Genomic DNA, 20,469 nt, shown 5'->3' with positions numbered 1-20,469 from the left:
CATTCTTAGGAAATAAGAACAATATGCAAGCAAATATTTAAATAATTGTACAACTAAGAGAAACTGCAGAAATGGAACTGTTGCTTGGCAGGCAGCTCCACCAAGCTTTGGCTCAAAGTATTCCTTTGTCAGCTGATATGGAAGAGTCCAAAATTGGAATTTTAAAAGCAGTGTAGAAATGAGAATATATAATGTACTAAATGAGATTGTACAAAAGTGAATGGACTAAAGTCAACGTTTGCTTGTTTAATAATCAATTATTCTTTTCATTATGTTCATTTTATTAACTAAGAATTTTTATAAATACAATATTTTCTATGATTTATAGCTATCAAATGTCATTACCATAATAACTGCGGCAGACTGTAAGAATAAGTAGCTGAACTTCAAATTTCTGGTTTAATTGAAAATGTAACCACATCAGAACTGGTAGTCAGCACCATCTGACTTATCCAAGGAATGTGCCAAGAATTTACGTAACTTTTGTCTTCCAAATTTTTCCAAGTAGTTCCAGAAACTGAATAGTATTTGGAATGCGGACTACCTAGTAAATACTGTTTTGGAAAAACTCTTCAGAGTTCAGTTATGCGTAGACTCGTCCAGAGACTACAGAAAATTAAACAGTGAGCCTGCAGGAAATTTAACAAGGGCTGTTTCACCTTCTAATCATGACAGATTTATCATGATTTTCAGGAGATAGGAAGCTTCTTGTTAATTGAATTTTCGACAAATTGAAACTTAATCAGAAAACTCCTTTCCACTCAATCGAAAATATTACTAGAATATATCAGTTTTCTTTTCATTCTTTAGGAAGCACCGGATAGTGAACATAATGGGGAATCTTTGGTGTTTGAACATACCCCAGTGCCTCAGGTTTGTCAATCTGAAAGCCACTTGAATTTGCAAAATTGTAGGTGTAGAATCAAAGACTGATTGAGCCAAACATGTACTGAGGCTAGAACTTTCCATGGAAGTTAGTTCCATCTCTGTGTGTATTGAGGTTTTTGTTTTGTTTCGTTTTGTTTTGTTTTGAATACAACAGGGGAGGTCAGTTAAGAACCTCTGTTAAATTGGGTCTTGATACCTTGATCCACTTAGCACATACTGTCTGCAAGTTCTATACTAAATGTTGAAGATGCAAGGTGGAAAAGATATTGTCCCTGACTTCAACAGGCAATTTGAAGTTTTCTTGTGTTATTATTATGTTATTACTATATATTCATGCATGCAGGATGCTGTCTACTTCCCTCTGAACGCGTGTTCATTCTTTGCTCTTTGAAGAGGCTCGTTTCTTTGCTTTTCAGTTCACATGACATGCAGAAGAGAACCATCCATCTTCTAAGCTCACAACTCCTTCATCTTAGATCAGCCCAGACTAAACTGGAATTTCTTAGTCCAAATTGCAAATGCTAAGGACAATAAATTTAATTCTTTTTTCTTTTCTCCATAGCATTTATCATCTAGCATACTAAATAATTTATTACTTATTATGTTTACTGTTTATGGTTTGTCTCTCCAGGTGCCCATAACTGGCCTAATCAATTGGGGCCAGGTGGGCAGGGTCATGGCTAAAACATACCTCTGGACGAGCCACCACTAATGAACTGGGACACCAACAGCAATTTCCAGAGAAAGGAAAGATTTTGGGGTCATAGACCAAGCACATCTTTCAAAAAATTGCCACCAAATGTTTATCTTGTTAAAAGTAGTACCAAAGCACACACAAAATTCCCAATGCACCCACCAATTCGTAAAAAAAAAAACCCTCTCCATTAGCATCAGAGTTAATTATTTAAATGGAATTTTCAGAGTTTTGGCTTTTTTAACCTTAAAAAATCAAATACATTTTCACATTTTAATAAATAATATTTAATATATATTAATAAGTTCAAAATTTATAACACAATATCTATCTTTTTTCATATAATAAAACAGAAAACTATTATCTCCAAGAAACTCCATTTCTGTACCCTGATCTGCATCCCTGATTCTCTCACTGGTAGTATGGCAGGACAGACATTCTTTTCCTCCCTGTATGCTCTTCCCTTCCTGGGGCAGAGCACATACCATGGGAACAGAAGGAGCATTTGGCAATGTTACTGAATGCAGTGGAAGAGACAGAGACCCCTTCAGAATATTAACACATGAGGGAGTTCAGTCTTTGCAATGTGAAAAGTCTGATTGTATATACTCCACTGATAGGATTTGACATACCCCAGGTCTGATCTAAAGTGGAACAGAGCTGAATGGCCTACAGCCTATGCCAGAGGTAGAGAAGAAGACATAAGATCATGGGGAAAAGGTGCAGGTGTCATGGAAGGAGAAGAAAAGAAAGGGTAGGGCCAAAGGGGAGGATGTTTTTTCTTTGTTGGCAGAGAGGGGGATAGCCAGGTAGGGTGGCTCTGTGGACTTAGATGGAAGAACCCCTGTCCACTGAGGGCTGGGGAAGCTGATATGTAAAGAGTAGAGAAACCCTTTCCAAACACTTAGTCTGTTGTGAATCTGGGGGTATCTGACACTAACTTGAAGCAAGGTACTATTGTGTACATTCTGCTAGATTACAAACCATGTGAGGGCAGGGATCTTTGCTTATATTATTCAGGGTGTATCTCAAATGCCTAGAACAGTGCCTGGCACACTCAGGCACTCAATAAATATTTGGTCAACTGAAACAGAAAATTCTGGACTATGTGTCTATCCCTAACTGGTTAAAAATATGAATGTTTAATATTGGGCTGTACCACTGCTGCCTTCCCTATCACAGGCATGGTTCTGCTGTTTCACTAGAAATGAACCAGTACGTTTGTCAAGTGGTATACATAAGTAGAGGAGGAGAAGGAGATACTTTCTAGGACACGACAGAGTATTAGACTTTTACTGCTATTATCTCTGACACCATTCCAGATACAGGAGAAATTAGGGTCAACAATGAAGTAGAATTAGATTTTTCCAATATTACTATAATCTTTTAAGAATATAGAATCTACTGCTCTCTTCTTCCCTTTCCCAGGGTTTATCCAATCATGTCAACTCTGAAATGGATTGGCTTGACATAAGACCTAGGAGAAATGGGAGAGTGCTACATACTTACATTTTTAAAAAAAGTTTTTATCAAGGTATCATTGCTTTAATGATGCATAACAATATAAAATACAGATAAGTAGTTTATTATTCTATTTGAACATGAAACTGCATAGGCAGAATCCAGGGTATTTTATTATCCAGTCAACTGAACTGTTTTAAGATTTGAGGGACTTCCCTAGGGCTTCTCTGGTGGCACAGTGGTTGAGAATCTGCCTGCCAATGCAGGGGACACAGGTTCGAGCCCTGGTCTGGGAAGATCCCACATGCTGCGGAGCAACTAGGCCCGTGAGCCACAATTACTGAGCCTGCGCATCTGGAGCCTGTGCTCTGCAACAAGAGAGGACTCGATAGTGAGAGGCCCGCGCACCGCGATGAAGAGTGGCCCCCGCTTGTCGCAACTAGAGAAAGCCCTCGCACAGAAACGAAGACCCAACACAGCCAAAAATAAATAAATTAATTAATTAAAAAAAAGAAAGATTTGAGGATATTGCTCTGATTTTTGAAGTTTTAAGAAGTTCTGGAGTGGAGTTTTGGAAAGTTCTCTAACAAAATTTCCTTGGCCCAATGACTTACAAGGTTATTTCAATGAAATAGATATATTTTTAAAATTAATTTATTAATTAATTTATTTATTTTTGGCTGTGTTGGGTCTTCGTTGTTGCACATGGGCTTTATTTCTAGTTGCGGCGAGTGGAGCCTACTCTTCGTTGTGGAGCTCGGGCTCTAGGCGCAGAGGCTTCAATAGTTGTGGTGTGTGGCCTCAGTAGTTGTGACCTGCAGGCTCTAGAGTGCAGGCTCAGTAGTTGTGGCACACGGGCTTAGTTGCTCCGCGGCATGTGGGATCTTCCTGGACCAGGGATCGAACCCACGTCCCCTGCATTGGCAGGCGGATTCCCAACCACTGCGCCACCAGGGAAGTCCCGAAATAGGTATTTTAGTATTTATTCATGATGCACCCCTCAACTGACTCCCACAAAGGGATGAGACAGTGCACAAGAGGGCTTGGCTAGATAATAATCACCTCTTACTGTAGGCATCACGGGCTTTGTTTACTGAGTCAAATATGTCAATCCTGGCTTTTCTCTTAGGATAAATTTTCTCACCGGGAACTGCTTCTGCTTTCTGGCAAATAGGATTATTTTAGCTCTTCCCACCAGGTTGCTAGGTATCCCCAGACTTAAATATAGTGGACAAAGCTTGGACCGAGGCTGGGAGCCCATTGTCATCGTCATTTTATCTGTGTGTAGTTCTTTATAGTTTAAAAAGTACTTTCATACCCAATATCTTGTTTAATGCTATTAACAACTGAGAGAGGTAGGCAGAGATGGATTTACCAAGAAGCTAATGAATTTGAAGTTTCAGCACCCCCTGGGAAGTACCTTAGCAGAGCCACACAGTCATAAGAGTTTGTAAAATTTGCAGTTTTAACCACAGTAGATTTAGACTACTGTCTCTATCCCCTGTGACTACACTTCTTTAGCACTTCCCTCATTTTGAGAGACATTGGAGTGTCCTTAGGCATCTTTTGGGATCTGACTGAGGGGGAGTTGAATTTGGTACATTTAATTTGGATTTAGCAATGGGTAATTCCCCGGCAGTCCAGTGGTTAAATCTCCGAGCTTTCATTGCCGAGAGCCCAGGTTTGAACCCTGGTTGGGGAACTAAGATCCCACAAGTCGCATGGCAGGGCCAAAAAAAAAAAAGTAATTTGGACTTAGCGAAATATATTTATGTCGTTTGCAATCACTTTTATGTATAGTTAAGTTATTGCCAGTTGTCTGAGTGTAGAAATGGCTTCCAGGAACTCTGCCTCTGCAAACTGTCAATGCATGTTGACAATGCAGAGTTTTTAAGGTTTGTCACTGAACAAGAGATCTTCAGATGCCTTGTAATCTTGCACCTCATACATGAAAGAAACTTGGTAGGGGGCTTCCCGTATTTGTCAATGATCCTAAAAATTTATATGACATTACTGAAACAAGTTGTGGAGCTGAAATATACTTTTTAAATCTAGCAATAGGAAAAAAAAACCTGAATAACTAGATTACAGAAAAGAAAAACTACGTTTCATTCTCTATATAGAAAATAATATAACAAAATTATTGTCATGGGCTTCCCTGGTGGCGCGGTGGTTGGGAGTCCGCCTGCCGATGCAGGGGACATGGGTTCGTGCCCTGGTCCAGGAGGATCCCACATGCCGCGGAGCAGCAGGTCCCGTGAGCCATGGCCACTGAGCCTGTGCATCCGGAGCCAGTGCTCCGCAGCAGGAGAGGCCACAGCAGTGAGAGGCCCGTGTAGCGCAAAAAAAAAAAAAAAAAAAAAAAAACTATTGTCATATGAAAAGGTGATCAAAGATAACCAAAGTTTTAGAAAATGAGAGTATGGAAATATGGAAAGATTCATTCCTTTAGCTATTTCATCCACAGATATTTATTATTTGCCTACTATATTTTCAAGAATGTTGCTAGGGGCTGAGAATAGGATAGTGAATAGACACAAATAGTCCCTGACATTGAGATATTCATAGTCTAAGGAGGAGCAGACCCCCAGCAAGTAATCATATCAATAATTATTTATTTATAATTATGATACTGTGATAAAAGAGAAGTGCAAGATGCTCTAGAGATAACCTAAGTCTGAATCTTAGGGAAAGTTTCCTTGGAGAAAAAGTATATGAAAACCAGAGGAGTATCTAGATTAAAGGGGGAGTGAAGGATATCCTACTCAGGGGGAAGAGTAGAAACAAGGGCTCTGAAGTGGGAAGGTACTTGTTGATTGAAATAGAAGAAAACAAAAGAATGACAGTGTAGCTAGCTCATCATAAGCAGTGGGAATGTGGTGAATGAATCCAAAAGACCAGTTTGCCAGTTCTAAAATGTCATATAAGTGAAATTTAGAGTATATATGTATACTCTATATATTTGTATAAGGCTTCTTTAACTTATATTTCATCCATGCTGTTGCATGTATCTGCAGGTGTTTGTTGCTGATGGACATTTGGGTTGTTTCCAGGTTTTGGTCATTATGAATAGAGCTGCTGCGAACATTCTTGTGTAAGAGTTGTGAGATTTTTAGTCCACTGTTTTTCCCACCTCACTGCAGTGCAGAGGCAGGAGTGTGCTCTGTGTTGCACAGAAGTTTAAATAAACAAGCAAAGAACAGTTCAATACCTACCTGATCTTTTTGTTGACCTCATGAGGCACTTGGAGTCTAGCATCTACAGATAAAAAGAACTAGGTCAGGTAATTCAACATGGACACAGCAGCAGCCTGGCCTGAGTTCCACATCACCAACATCTGATACATGAACCATACTTTGAGATAGAGGATGTTCAGGTAGGAAAGCGTTCTTGCTGATGCTTGAAGGTGGGGAGCTGATCTTGTCTACACCCTCTAGTTTAAAGAGGAATCCATAACTACCTAAACGACTCTTTATGCCCTGCCAAATGGTCTTAATCCTATTTCCCCTTATCCCTTTCCTACTTCCCTCAAAGAACTGACCCCATAGCAGTGATCTGTAACTCTAGCTTTACTGTATAACCCCATGGTACTTTTAGTGTATCTGCATATTCAGCAGAAGCAGTCTCAGTCTTAAAGCAACTCCTGGGGTTGGGTGTGCTATGGAAAGTCAACTGCTACCGCCATATGCATCACTGTCTGATTATTCCAATTTTAGTTACTGTATCTGTGACTTTATTTTTTAAATTGAATTATAGTTGATTTTCAATATATTAGTTTTAGATATACAGCATAATGATTCAGTATTTTTATAGATTATACTCCATTTAAAGTTATTACAAGATAATGGCTATAATTCCCTGTACTATACAATATATCCTTGTTGCTTATCTATTTTATACATAGTAGTTTGTTTCTCTTAATCCCATACCCCTATCTTGTGCCTTCCCCCTTCCCTCTCCCCACTGGCAACCACTAGTTTGCTTTCTATATCTCTGAGTGTGTTTCTGTTTTGCTATGAACATTTGTTTGCTTTATTTTTTTAGATTCCACAGATAAGTGACATCATACAGTATTTGTCTTTGAGTGACTTATTTCACTAAGAATAATATTCTCTAGGTCATTCCACATTACTGCAAGTGGCAGAATTTCATTCTTCTTTATGGTTAATATTCCATTATATATATAAACCACATCTTTTTAATCCATTTGTCTGTTGATGGACACTTGGTTGCTTCCATATCTTGGCTATTGTAAATAGTGCTGCTATGAACATTGGGGTACATATATCTTTTCAAATTAGTGTTTTCATTTTTTTTCCATATATATATACCTAGGAATTGAATTGCTGGATCATATGGTGGTTCTATTTTAGTTTTTTGAGGAACCTCCGTACTGTTTTCCATAGTGGTTGCATCAATTTACATTCCCACCGACAGTGTATAAGAGTTCCCTTTTCTCCACATCCTTGCCAAAATTTATTATTTGTAGACTTTTTGATGATAGCCCCTCTGACAGGTTTGAGGTGATACCTTGTTGTTTTGATTTGCACTTCTCTAATAATTAGCAATGCTGGGCACCTTCTCATATGCTTGTTAGCCATCTGTATGTCTTCTTTGAAAAATGTCTACTCAGGTCTTCTGCACATTTTTTGATTTTTTTTTTTTTGATATTCATTTGTATAAGCTGTTTATATATTTTGGATATTAACCCCTTGATGCTTATATCATTTGAAGATATTTTCTCCCAAAGAGAGTTCTGCCTGTGCTTTCCTCTAGGAGTTTTATGGTTTCAGGCTTTACATTTAGGTCTTTAATCCACTTTAGGTTTATTTTTGTATATGATGTGAGGAAATGTTCTAATCTCATCCTTTTACATGTAGTTTTCCCAGTACCACTTATTGAAGAGATTGTCTTTCCTCTTGCTTCCTTTGTTGTAAATTAACTGACCATGTGTCTGTAACTTTATTTATTTTTAAAAATATTTATTTATTTAGACTGCGCCAGGTCTTAGTTGCGACATGCGGGATGTTTTAGTTGCGACATGCAGGATGTTTTAGTTGTGGCCTGCAGATTCTTAGTTGCACTATGCATGCGGGATCCAGTTCCCCAACCAGGGATTGAACCCGGGCCCCCTGCATTGGGAGTGCCTAGTCTTACCCACTGGACCACCAGGGAAGTCCCATGACTGTGACTTTAAATCGAAGAACAACACTGTACAAACATGACAGTATGAAGAATATCAGTCTTCGGTGAATTTTTATTTCTGTAGTTAAAAAAGACAGTATTTTGAACCATTTTTTTCCCCTGAGTAGAGACTTATCTTTCTTGCAGAAATTTTCTTTCCAGAGAGTATTTCTATGGCCCTTTAATATTTTACATTCTTTTTGTTTCTGCTATATTTCTTCTTTATTTTACACATTTTTTCTTTTTTTAGCTCAAAGTCAATACTCCATTCCAGCCTGCTAGATAATTCATTCTTATCACATACTTTTAACTAGTACTTACTAGCCCATCATCTTCTCTATTCTCTAGATTTCTCTTAAATGAATCTTTCTGTGCTAGCGGCAGGATTTTTCCTTTTGGCCTTTCCTTTTTAGCCTCTAACTACCACACTTAAGCATGTACAGTAATTAATAAAGATAGATTCTTTCTTTTTTTATATAATAATTTAAAAAATATTTATTTTATTTATTTATTTGGTTATGCTGGGTCTTAGTTGTGGCTCACTGGCTCCTTAGTTTTGGCACTTGGGCCCCTTAGTTGCATCATGCTAACTCTTAGTTGTAGCATGCATGTGGGATCTAGTTCCCTGACCAGGGATTGAACCTGGGCCCCCTGTATTGGGAGAATGGCGTCCTACCCACTGGACCACCAGGGAAGTCCCAAGGTAGATTCTTTCTTTGGTAATATATATATATATTTAAAATTTATTTATTTGGCTGTGTCGGGTCTTCGTTGTGGCATATGGGATCTTTTGCTGCAGTGCTCGTTGTGGAGTGTGGGCTTCTCTTTAGTTGTGGCATGCCAGTTTTCTCTTCTCTAGTTGTGATGCAGGTTCCAGAGCACGTGGGCTCTGTAGTTGAGGCGCAGGAGCTCAGTAGTTGTGGCGTGAGGCTTAGTTGCCCAGCGGCATGTGGGATCTTAGTTCCCCTTTCTTTGGTAATATTGTGAACTGATAACTGGAAAAATCTTCCTATAAAACATCTAGGGCTTCCCTGGTGGCGCAGTGGTTGAGAGTCCGCCTGCCGATGCAGCGGACACGGGTTCGTGCCCCGGTCCGGGAAGATCCCACATGCCGCGGAGCGGCTAGGCCCGTGAGCCATGGTCGCTGAGCCTGCGCGTCCGGAGCCTGTGCTCCACAACGTGAGAGGCCACAACAGTGAGAGGCCCGCGTACCGCAAAAAAAAAACTAGAAATGCTGGATAAAATAAAACATTCTTTTAAGTAAAGAACTGATGTTTAATGGCCATAAATTCCTCTCATCCCAATATGCACTTCCTTTTGCAGTGCAACTTTGCTGCTTCTTGTTCAAGAGATGGTCTATTCCCTCACCCTTTACACCTGTATTGCTCTTGTATTCTGACACCAACCGGTGTGCTGCAATACAATTCAATTCTAATGCTAATTATTTGGCATTACTGTAGGAATCCACAGCTTAAATGTCATGATCTCCAACAAGACTGCTCTTGGCTTCAGATGCCAGCCACAAGTGGGGTCCTCCAGCCACCTGCAATTCCAACCAACTAGTTAAAAATATGGAGGGGTCCCATGAACCCCCTCAGATTCGATAATTCATTAGTATGACTCATAAAATTCAGGAAAGCACTATACTTACAATAACAGTTTGTTATGAAGGGTACATGTCAGAACCAACCAAATGAAGAGACACATATGACAAAGTCTGGGAGGATTCTGAATACAGAGCTTCCACGCCCTCTCCTTGTAGAATCAGGGTGTATCACCCTCTTGGCACATCAATGTATTCACCAACCAGGAAGCTCAACTGGGATTTGGTGTCTAGAGTTTTCACTGGGATTTCATTATATAGGCATGATTGACTGAATCACTGGCCTTGTGATTAAACTCAATATCCAGCTCCTTTCCCCTTTCTGGAGATTACACTGGCTCAAAGCCCCAACCTTTTAATCATATAGTTGATCTTTCTGGTGACCAGCCCCATCATGAGTCTTTTTATCTCATAGCATAAACTAAGGTGATATCCAAGGCGGGGTCATGAATAGCAAAGACATCCTTAGTACTTAGGAAGTGCCAAGGATTTAGAGCCTCAATCCCAGGAACCAGAGACAAAGACTGGTCAAATTCTGTATTATATAATGCCGTTTAACCAATAGAATATAGTGAAAATGTGTTATATGACTTCCAAGGCTAGGTCTTAAGAAACCTTACAGTTTTCCACTTTGTATTTTTGTAATGCTGCCCCAAGACTGCCATGTAAAAAAGTTGGTCTAGCCATATAGAGAAAAACTGAGGTGCATCAGCCAATAGCCGGCACTGACTGTTAATCATGTGAATGGGGTCGTTTTGGACCCTCCAGCTGAGTGCAGCTTCATCAATGACCCCAGGCAGAATGAGCAGAGGGGAACCCACATTCAACCCAGGGAAGTGTGAGATATAGTAAAACATTGCTATATGAAGCCACTAAGTTTTAGTGTTGTTTGTTATGTAGCAATGGATAACTGATAGTTGGGAACCAAAAACAAAGGTAAAACCAGAGCTGAAAGCAAATAAGCTCTCAGCCCTATCCTAAGGTTAGAGGTGGTTTTCCCATCTTGATAACAATGGGGCTTAGGTTTTTGTGTTTTTTTTTAATATTTATTTAATTTATTTGGCCTTACCATGTCTTAGTTGCGGCTTGCAGGATCTTTTAGTTGTGGCATGTAGGATCTAGTTCCCTGAACAGGGATCGAACCTGGGCCCCCTGCATTGGGAATGCTGAGTCTTAGCCACTGGACCACGAGGGAAGTCCTGACGCTTAGGTTTTTTAATTCATTAATTAATCTATGTTTTTTGCAGTGGTCAGGCTATTTTAGTTACTTTTTTTTGTTTAATACATCTTTATTGGAGTATAATTGCTTCAAAATACCGTGTTAGTATCTGTTGTACAACAAAGCGAATCAGCCATATACATACCCATGTCCCCATATCCCCTCCCTCTTAAGCCTCCCTCCCATCCTCCTTATTCCACCCCTCTAGGTCACCGCAAAGCACCGAGCCGATCTCCCTGTGCTAATGCTGCTGCTTCCCACCAGCCAACTATTTTACATTAGGTAGTGTATATATGTTGATGCTACTCTCACTTCGCCCCAGTTTCGCCCTCCCACCCCATGTCATCAAGTCCATTCTTTATGTCAACTTCTTTATTCCTGCTCTGCAACAAGGTTCATCAGTACCATTTTTTTTTTTTTTTTTTAGATTTCATATATATGTGTTAGCATACGGTCTTTGTTTTTCTCTTTCTGACTTACTTCACTCTGTATGACAGACTCTAGGTCCATCCACCTCACTACAAATAACTCAATTTTGTTTCTTTTTATGGCTAATATTCCATTGCATATGTGCCACATCTTCTTTATCCATTCATCTGTCGATGGACATTTAGGTTGGTTCCATGTCCTGGCTATTGTAAATAGTGCTACAGTGAACATTTTGGTGCATGTCTCTTTTTGAATTATGGTTTTCTCAGGGTACATGCCTAGTAGTGGGATTGCTGGGTCATATGGTAGTTCTATTTTTAGTTTTTTAAGGAACCTCCATAGTGGTTGTATCAGTTTACATTCCCACCAACACTGTAGGAGGGTTCCCTTTTCACCACACCCCTTCCAGCATTTATTGTTTCTAGCTTTTCTGATAATGGCCATTCTGACTGGTGTGAGGTGATACCTCATTGTGGTTTTGATTTGCATTTCTCTAATAATTAGTGATGTTGAGCATCTTTTCATGTGCCTCTTGGCCATCTGTATGTCTTTCTTGGTGAAATGTCTATTTAGTTCTTCCACCCATTTTTTAACTGGATTGTCTGTTTTTTTGATATTCAGCCCCATGAGCTGTTTGTATACTTTGGAGATTAATCCTTTGTCTGTTGTTTCATTTGCAAATATTTTCTCACATTCTGAAGGTTGTCTTGTTTATGGTTTCCTTTGCTGTACAAAAGTTTTTAAGTGTAATTAAGTCCCATTTGTTTATTTTTGTTTTTATTTTCATTACTCTAGGAGGTGGGTCGAAAAAGATCTTGTGGGCCAGGGCGGCTGGCGAGCACTGAGTCGCTGGGTGCGCGGAGCTGCCGCGGGATGTCTCTTGCAGGCTCAGCCGGTGGAGAGTCTTGGCAAGCAGCCACAAGGGCTAGATCCCAGGGATGAGAATATCCAGGGGAGATGTGAGCCCGCTGGGGCTCCCGCCCACCTGTCGCTGAGGCGCCCCCAGCCCTGGGCCCAGCATGCGCCTGTCAGTGCAGAGGGCACTGCTGGCAGCTGGCTTCGCCCTGGCCCTGGTGCTGGTGGTCCAGCTGGGGCAGCAGGTGCTGGAGTGCCGGGCGGTGCTAGGGGGCCCCCGGAGGGCCATGTGACTGGAGCAGGAGGACCTCGTGATGGTGGGCACGGACCACGTGGAGTACCTCTACGGCAAGGCCATGCCGCTCATCTTCGCGGGGAGCGAGCCCCGGAGTGGCACAATGCTCACGCATGTGATGCTGGAGGCCCACCCCGAGCTGCGCTGCTCGGGAGACCCGCATCATCCCCCGAGTGCTGGCCATGCCCAGGCCTGGTCCAAGTCGGGCCGGGAGAAGCTGCCGCTGGACGAGGCGGGTGTGACAGGCGAGTGCTGGACGCCGGCCTTCGTCTTGGAGGTGATCGCCAAGCATGGAGAGCCAGCCCGTCCTCTGTAACAAAGACCCCTTCACGCTCAAGTCCTCCGTCTACCTGTCGCGCCTGTTCCCCAACTCCAAGTTCCTGCTGATGGTGCGGGACGGCCGGGCCTCCATGCACTCCATGATCACCCGCAAGGTCACCGTCGCTGGCTTCGACCTCAGCAGCTACCGCGACTGCCTCAACAAGGGGAACAAGGCCATTGAGGTGATGTACGCCCAGTGCATGGAGGTGGGCAAGGACAAGTGCCTGCCCGTGTACTACAAGCAGCTGGTGCTGCACCCCCAGCACTCCCTCAAACTCATCCTTGACTTCCTCGGCATCACCTGGAGCAACGCTATCCTGCACCATGAGGACCTCATAGGCAAGCCTGGCGGTGTCTCCCTGTTCAAGATCGAGGGATCCACAGACCAGGTCATCAAGCCCATGAACCTGGAAGCTCTCTCCAAGTGGACTGGCCACATCGCTGGGGATGTGTTTAGGGACATGGCTCAGATCGCCCCCATGCTGGCTCAGCCCGTCTATGACTCCTATGCAAACCCGCCCAACTACGGCAGGCCTGACTCCATCATCATCAACAACACACACCGGGTCTTGAAAGGGGATGATAAAACACCAGCCAATCTGAAAGGCTATCTTCAGGCGAACCAGAATAGCACCTCTTCCCGCCTAGGAAGCTCATGATTTCCAGGTCTTTGCAAATGGCTTTGTTGCCAGAAGAGAAGAAACTTTGCATTCAAGTGGAAATTGGACCTCTAATCCAAGCATATTGCTTGCTATTAATCGCCAAAACAGAACTGCTCACGAGGAATGTATTTGTATATGTTTGCATATATATCTATGTTCATCTATGTTCATCAGTGATATTGGTCCATAATTTTCTTTTTTTTGTGATATCTTTTTCTGGTTTTGGTATCAGGGTGATAGTGGCTTTGTAGAATGAATTTGGGAGTGTTTATCCCTCTGCAAGTTTTCGGAAGAGTTTGAGGATTGGTGTTAGCTCTTCTCTAAATGTTTGATAGAACTCACCTGTGAAGCCATCTGGTCCTGGACTCCTGTTTGTTGGAAGGTTTTTAATTATGGTTTCAATTTTGTTACTTGTGATAGGTCTGCTTATATTTTCTAAATCTTTCTTGTTCAGTCTTGGAAAATTGTACCTTTCCAAGAATTTGTCCATTTCTTCGTGATTGTCCATTTTATTATTATATTGTTGTTTGTAGTAGTCTCTTATAATCCTTTGTATTTCTGCAGTGTCAGTTGTGATTTCTCCTTTTTCATTTCTAATTTTATTGATTTGTATCCTCTCCCTTTTTTTCTTGATGAGTCTGACTAAGGGTTTTTCAATTTTGTTTATCTTCTCGAAGACCCAGCTTTTAATTTTATTGATCTTTGCTATTGTTTTCTTTGTTTCTATTTCATTTATTTCTGCTCTGATCTTTATGATTTCTTTCCTTCTGTTGACTTTGTGTTTTCTTTGTTCTTCTTTCTCTAGTTGTTTTAAGTGTAGGGTTAGATTGTTTATTTGAGATTTTTCTTGTTTCTTGAGGTGAGATTGAATTGCTATAAACTTCCCTCTTAGAATTGCTTTTGCTACATCCCATGGGTTTTGGGTCGTCGTGTTTTCATTGTCATTTGTTTCTATGTAGTTTTAAATTTCTTCTTTGATTTCTTCAGTGATCTCTTGGTTATTTAGTAGCGCACTGTTTAACCTCCATGTATTTGTGCTTTTTACAGTTTTTTTCCTGGAACTGATTTCCAATCTCATAGCGTTGTAGTCAGTAAAGATGCTTGATACAATTTCAATTTTCTTAAATTTTCCAAGGCTTGATTTGTGACCCAAAATGTGATCTATCCTGGAGAATGTTCTATGTGCACTTGAGAAGAAAGTGTAGTCTGCCACTTTTGTGTGGAATGTTCTATAAATATCAATTAGCTCTATCTGGTCTATTGTGTCATTGAAAGCTTGTGTTTCCTTATTTATTTTCTGTTTGGATGATCTGTCCATTGGTGTAAGTGGGGAGTTAAAATTCTCCCCTACTGTTATTGTGTTACTGTTGATTTCTCATTTCATGGTTGTTAGCATTTGCCTTATGTATTGAGGTGCTCCTATGTTGGGTACATAAACATTTATAATTGTTATATCTTCCTCTTGGATTCATCCTTCGATCATCATGTAGTGTCCCTCCTTATCTCTTGCAAGGAGATAAGTCTTTATTTTCAAGTCTATTTTATCTGATACAAGTATTGCTAGTCCAGCTTTTTTTTTTTTTTTTTGTGGTACACGGGCCTCTCACTGCCGTGGCCTCTCCCATTGTGGAGCACAGGCTCCTGACGCGCAGGCTCAGCGGCCATGGCTCACGGGCCCAGCGACTCCGCGGCATGTGGGATCTTCCCGGTCTGGAGCACAAACCCGTGTCCCCTGCATTGGCAGGCAGACTCTCAACCACTGTGCCACCAGGGAAGCCCTCCAGCTTTCTTTTGATTTCCATTTGCATGGAATATCTTTTTCCATCCCTTAGCTTTCTGTCTGTATGTGTCCCTAGGTCTGAAGTGGGTCTCTTGTAGACAGCATATATATGGGTCTTGTTTTTGTATCCATTCAGCCAGTCTGTGTCTTTTGGTTAGGGCATTTAATCCATTTACATTCAAGGTAATTATCGATATGTATGTTTGTATTACCATTTTCTTAATTGTTTTGGGTTTGTTTTTGTGGCTCTATTTCTTCTCTTGTGTTTCTCACTTAGAGAAGTTTCTTTAGCATTTGTTGTAAAGCTGGTTTGGTGGTGCTGAATTCTCTTAGCTTTTGTTTTTCTGAAAAGCTTTTGACTTCTCCTTCGAATCTGAATGAGATCCTTGCTGGGTAGAGTAATCTTGGTTGTAGGTTTTTCTCTTTCATCACTTTAAGTATATCCTGCCACTCCCTTCTGGCCTGCAGAGGTTCCGCTCAAAAGTCCGCTGATAACCTTATGGGGATTCCTTTGTATGTTATTTTTTGTTTTTCCCTTGTTGCTTTTAATATTTTTTCTTTCAATTTAATTTTTGTTAGTTTGATTAATATGTGTCATGGTGTGTTTTTCCTAGGGTTTATCTTGTATGGGACTCTCTGTGCTTCTTGGACTTGGGTGACTATTTCCTTTTCCATGTTAGGGAAGTTTTCCACTATAATCTCTTCAAATATTTTCTCAAACCCCTTCTTTCTCTCTTCTTCTTCTGGGACCCCTATAATTCGAATGTTTGTGTATTTAGTGTTGTTCCAGAGGTCTCTGAGATTCTCTTCAATTCTTTTCATTCTTTTTTCTTTATTCTGGTCCTCAGCAGTTATTTCCACCATTTTGTCTTCCAGCTCACTTATTCATTCTTCTGCCTCCGTTATTCTGTTATTGATTCCTTCTAGTGTATTTTCCATTTCAGTTATTGTGTTGTTCATCTCTGTTTGTGTGTTCTTTAGTTCTTCTAGATCTTTGTTAAACATTTCTTGTATTTTCTCAATCAGTGCTTCCATTCTATTTCCGAGATTCTGGATCATCTTTACTATCATTACTCTGAATTCTTTTTCAGGTAGATTGCCTATTTTCTCTTCATTTATTTGGTCTTGTAGGTTTTTACCTTGCTCCTTCATCTGTGACATATTTTTTTGCTGTCTCATTTTTTTTTTTTTTTAATTAGTGGGATTGTGTTCCTGTTTTACTGGTTGTTTGGCCTGAGGCTTCCAACACTGGAGTTTGTAGGCTATTAGGTAGAGCTGGATCTTGGTGTTGAGATGAGGAACTCTATGAGACCTCACTCCAATGAATATTCCCTGGGGTCTGAGGTTCTCTGTTAGTCCAATGGTTCATACTCGGAGCTGCAACTGGAGGAGCTTCTGCCTGACCCTGGGCTCTCAAATCAAGATCCCACAAGCCACGAGGGGCAGCAAAAAAAAAAATTAAATTAAATTAAAAAATAAAATTAGACTAGGAAACTAACAGATATGTTAGAAAGAATGTAAAAATAAAAATATAGATGACTCAACAACCGGAAAGTACATCAGTACCACAATAGTAAAAAAGAGGAGGAGGGAAAAGAAAAAAAAAAGCAGGGAGGGAAGGCCTTGGCTGTGGAGGGCAGGGCCTAAGCAAAGGTGAGTTTTAGGTGGTGGGCAGGGTCAATGCTCAGGACCCACAGGGCTGGAAAAGGCCCTGGGGGATGTGTGGGGTAGGGCTTAGGCTCAAGCAACAGAAGGGGCCCAGGCATGCCCCCCACCCCTGGTCTCAGAGGGCAGGAGACCTCATCTGGGAGCCCAGCATGCTTCCTGGGCTCTAGTGGGCAGGGAAAACGCCCTCCTCTCCTCTCCCGCTCCTCCGATCTGGGGTCTGGGGGGGCCACTCCCACCTGCCTCTCCTGATCTTCCAGGCCTTCCTCCTATGCCCCCAGGAAAAATGCAGGCAGGGGGTGGGGGTGTGTGCGGGGTTGGGGGGGGAAGGAAGGGCCTTGGAGGGCAGGGGACTGGCCTGGGAGCTCAGCAGGTTCCCTGTGCTCGAGTGGGCGGGGCAATCGCCCTCCACTCCTCTCCTGCTCCTCCCGCCTGCCACTCCTGATTTCACTGGCCTCCCTCCTATGTCCCCAGGACCCACTCAGCCTGGATGGGGCTTTGGAGGGGGGAACCAGCTTGGGAGTTCAGCAAGCGCTCCAGTCCGAGTGGGCCAGGCGATCACCCTCCACTCCTCTCCCACTGTCCCCGGAGAGTCCCTCCCACCTGCCTCTTCTGATCTCCCCGGCCTCGGGGCGCCAATCTTGTCTAGCTTCCACTTCTCCCCACCTCGTTCCCCCTACATTTTACCAGTTCACTCAGAGGTTCCTCCCGTCTCCTTGGGGGTAAGAGTTCCCCACCAGCGGCTGGCAGGTGCCCTAGTTATGGGGATACGCTAACTCCGTGTGTTCCCACACCTCCATCTTGACTCTAATTAATTTATTTTTATTTTTGGCTGTGTTGGGTCTTCTTTGCCATGCAAGGGCTTTCTCTCGTTGCAGCCAGCAGGGGTTACTCTTCGTCGTGGTGTACGGGCTTCTCATGTGGTATCTTCTCTTGTTGCAGAGCAAGGGCTCTAGGCATGCGGACTTCAGTAGTTGTGGCACGTGGGCTCAGTAGTTGTGGCTCACGGGCTCTGGAGCACAGGTTCAGTAGTTGTGGTGCACCGGCTTAGTTGCTGCGTGGCACGTGGGATCTTCCTGGACAAGGGCTCAAACCTGTGGCCCCAACATTGGCAGGCGGATTCTTAACCACTGCACCACTAGGGCAGTCCCAGAGCTTAGGTTTTTAACAAGGATTTGACATCTCATGAGGTAAGGAGCTGGAATTTCATCCCATTAACAAAGTCGAGACTTTCAAAGACTACTCTAAGCGACAGGTGAAGTAAGAAAAACTCCTCTGGCATAGTAAAAGGACAAGAAAGCTTGTCTATCTTGGCCTGGGAATCTGGAAAGTAAAAAGGAAGTATTCTTTCTGAATTTGTAACTACTAGCTTGACCTGACCTCACTTAGATTTGGAGTTTGAGTGTATACCACTATTGTATTAGTATCCATCTGGGAACTCCCAGTTAGAATTTAACATAAAACGTGATCTGTGAGTGACATAATCATCTATACAGAAAATCCTAAGGAATCTACAAAAAAGTACTGGTTCTATATGTGATTTCAATAAGCTCTCAGAATATAAGGTCAATACACAAAAATCAGTTGTATTTCTAATTATCAATGAACAATGGGAAATTTAAAATTTTAGATATCGGGCTTCCCTGGTGGCACAGCAGTTAAGAAACCACCTGCCAATGCAGGGGACATGAGTTCGAGCCCTGGTCTGGGAAGATCCCACATGCTGCGGAGCAACTAAGCCTGTGCACCACAACTACTGAAGCCCGCGCTTAGAGCCCGTACTCTGAAACAAGAGAAGCCACTGCAATGAGAAGCCCACGCACTGCAGCGAAGAGTAGCCCCCGCTCATCACTAGAGAAAGCCCACGCGCAACAACAAAGACCCGACGCAGCCAAAAATAAATAAAAATAAAATAAATAAATTAAAAAAAATTAATATCATTTACAATAGAATAAAGAAATCATGAAATACTTAGGGATACATTTAACAAAATATGTGCAAGATCTGTACACTGAAAGTTATAAAATTGTTCTAAGAGAAGTTGAAGAAATTGAAGATTATCTAAGCAAATAGAGAGATATACTGTGTTTATGAATTAGCAACATTGTTTAGATTTAATTCTCTCTAAATTGATCTATAGATTCAGTGTTATACCAAACAAAATCTCAGCAGACTTTTTGTAGCAACTGACAAGCAAGTTCTAAAATTTGTATAGAAATGCAAAGGATCCAGAATAGCCAAAACCATCTTGGAAGAGAAAACCAAAGTTGGAAGGACTCATGAGACCTGATTTTGAAATTTACTATAAAGCTACTGTAATCAAGAGAGCGTGATATTACCATAAGGACAGATGTACAGATCAATAGAACAGATTCAACAGTTCAGGAATAGACCAACATGTATATGGTCAATATTCCACAGTAATTCAATGGAAAACGACAGTCTTTTCAACAACTGGTGCTGGAACTGTTGGCTATCCATAAGCAAAAAATAAAGCTTCATCCTTACCTCATATCATAAAAAAAAAAAAAATTAACTTGAAATGGAGCATAGACCTAAACCTAAGTTTTTCCAAAAGAAAAGTTGGCTTGGGAAAAGATTTCTTATATAGGACATAAAAAGCACAACCTATAAAAGAAAAAAAAAATTATAAAATTGAACTTAATAAAAATTAAAAAGATTGCTCTTTGAAAAACACTGTTAAGAAAATGAAGGACAAGCCACACTGAGAGAAAATATTTGGAAAACATTTATTCAAGAGAGAACTTGTATTTAGAATATATATTTTTTAAAAATCCTTTTTTAAAAAATCTGGTTCAGAAGCAGAGAATAGAATGAAATAGAGTATTCAAAGGGCTCAGAATTTTCCAGAATCAATGGATGACAGTGAGCAAAGACATTTTAACATGTCTTACAAGACCTCAAATGATAACCTCTCTTAAGTTTTTAATTTTTTTCTGTTGTCACTCCTCCAATTTTACACTTCATTCATTGACTAGGATAAACAATAGAAGAGGAGGAGCAACTTGCTTGTGTAAGTAGCAGGATATCATTAGTGTAATTAGTTTCAAATCAGTATGTGCTGAACCCTGAACCCTGAACCCTGAACTTTGTGCATGCTGTTGTCTCTGCCTAAAATATAACCTTTTACTGATGCTCCACTACACTGGACACATTTTTTTCCCAGTATTTTAATTGAATACTGGAGCTTCCATTTAGTGGTTAAGAGGCAGTTTATTTTCTTCCAAGAGTTTCTTTACTCATGATACATCCAATATCCCCAGAGGTTTACTCAGGCCTAAGAACAGTGGCCTCAAAGAAACCAGAGAGCCTGTTCCATTTGCTCTTTATGGGTTGCTTGGTCAGCCATGGAGGGGTCCTGACCACTGAATTTCCAATGAAACCTGCGGGGC

At 41.3% G+C, this 20,469-nt stretch overlaps 1 pseudogene; it reads left to right on the top strand.

Annotated features, from left to right (window-relative positions):
• Positions 1–12,482: 12,482 nt before the first annotated feature.
• On the top strand, positions 12,483–14,386 carry LOC101284807 (protein-tyrosine sulfotransferase 2-like; annotated as a pseudogene).
• The last annotated feature ends 6,083 nt before the right edge of the window (positions 14,387–20,469 follow it).

Source organism: Orcinus orca, chromosome 4, assembly GCF_937001465.1.
Source record: "Orcinus orca chromosome 4, mOrcOrc1.1, whole genome shotgun sequence".
Taxonomy (NCBI): Eukaryota; Metazoa; Chordata; class Mammalia; order Artiodactyla; family Delphinidae; genus Orcinus; species Orcinus orca.
Note: the sequence above shows the minus strand (reverse complement) of the source record. Positions and strands in the feature narration are given on the sequence as shown.